This window comes from Apium graveolens, chromosome 4, assembly GCF_009905375.1.
Source record: "Apium graveolens cultivar Ventura chromosome 4, ASM990537v1, whole genome shotgun sequence".
NCBI classification, from domain to species: domain Eukaryota; kingdom Viridiplantae; phylum Streptophyta; class Magnoliopsida; order Apiales; family Apiaceae; genus Apium; species Apium graveolens.
In genome coordinates, this window is record NC_133650.1 from 250,881,800 (window position 1) to 250,883,438 (window position 1,639).

Sequence of the window (1,639 nt, forward strand, 5' to 3'; positions counted from 1 at the left end):
GTTGCTGCAATCTCTTAGGAAAAGGTGGTGGAGGATAGAGATGTTTCTCCCTTGTATTAGCCTCAGGCAGAGTGTGTTCAACAGTAGTCTTCCTTGGTTCCGCCGCTTTCTCCTTTTGCTTAGATTCTTCATCTCTAACTTCAGCTTCGACTTCTTTTGCCTTTTCAGCATCAGCTACTTTTCCAGACCTTAAGGTAATAGCCTTGACTTGCTCTTTAGCTTCCTTCCTGCCTGGTACTTCCGTGTCATTGGGAAGAGTGCCAGGTTGATGATTGAGCACTGCATTGGCTAATTGACCGATTTGATTTTCCAAGGTCTTGATAGAAACCGCCTGACTCTTGCACAACAGCTTAAGTTCCTCAAAATCAGCACTAGTAGGTGCAGCTGCACTTCCCTGTTGAGGATATGATTGCCTTGTAGCATACTGCTGTGGTTGCTGGAATCCAGGTGGGTTAAACTGTTTACTCACCCCTTGCTGATATGGTGGCTGAATAGCATTCTGATTATTCCCCCAGCTGAAATTTGGATGATTTCTGTTATTAGGATGATAGGTCGCTGGCACAGGCTGCTGTTGTCGCTGATAATTATTCACATACTGAACAGATTCATTGACAAGAGAACACTGATCCGTAGCATGAGAACCTGCACAAAGCTCACAAACCATAGCTATTTGATTAACTCCATACGTAGCCAGAGAATCAACCTTCATTGATAGCGCTTGGAGCTGGGCTGCAATAGCGGTGGCTGCATCAACTTCCAGAATACCTGCTACCTTGCCTGACATCATCCTCTGAGTTGGGTTTTGATGCTCATTTGCAGTCATCGTCTCTATAAGATTATACGCCTCAGTATAGCTTTTAGCCCATAAGGCGCCTCCAGCTGCTGCATCGAGCATGGGCCGAGATTGGGCCCCCAAACCATTATAAAAACCAGTGATTACCATCCAATCCGGCATTCCATGATGTCGACATTTTCTCAACATTTCCTTGTAGCGTTCCCAAGCCTCGCACATAGATTCTGTAGGTTGCTGCGCAAACTGAGTAAGAGCACTCCTCATAGCAGCAGTCTTTGCCATTGGATAAAACTTCACCAGAAACTTTTGCGCAAGATCTTGCCACGTAGTGATGGACCCAGCTGGTTCAGAATGTAACCAGTCTTTAGCCTTATCCCTCAGTGAGAATGGGAAAAGCCTCAACTTGATAGCCTCATCAGTCACGCCATTATACTTAAAAGTGCTGCAGATCTCGACAAAATTTCTTATGTGCATGTTGGGGTCTTCAGTTGCCGCTCCTCCAAAAGAAACAGAATTCTGCACCATCTGAATAGTGCCCGGCTTGATTTCAAAGGTGTTAGCTTGAATAGCCGGATGAAGGATGCTTGACTGAATGTCATCAATTTTAGGCCGAGAAAAATCCATAAGAGCTGGATCAGCTTGAACAATACGATCTCCCATATTTACTGGTTCTTTCTGCTCAGTTCCTGAATCTGAATCCTCAAAATCTAACTTCTCCGGAATATCAAGAACTTCGTTTGTCTCCTCAGTTGTATCTAAAGTCCTCTTGCGAGCACGAGAACGAGTTTGCATAAACGCTTGCTAAAGTACCTGAAACACAACCGAAAAGAGTAAGTAACTACTACG

The 1,639-nt window shown here is 44.7% G+C and overlaps 1 non-coding gene across 1 annotated transcript; it reads left to right on the forward strand.

Moving 5' to 3' along the window:
- The first annotated feature begins 953 nt into the window (after positions 1-953).
- Positions 954-1,060, forward strand: LOC141722772 (small nucleolar RNA R71). The gene has a single exon (XR_012575775.1). It is a non-coding gene; the product is annotated as a small nucleolar RNA R71 (small nucleolar RNA).
- The last annotated feature ends 579 nt before the right edge of the window (positions 1,061-1,639 follow it).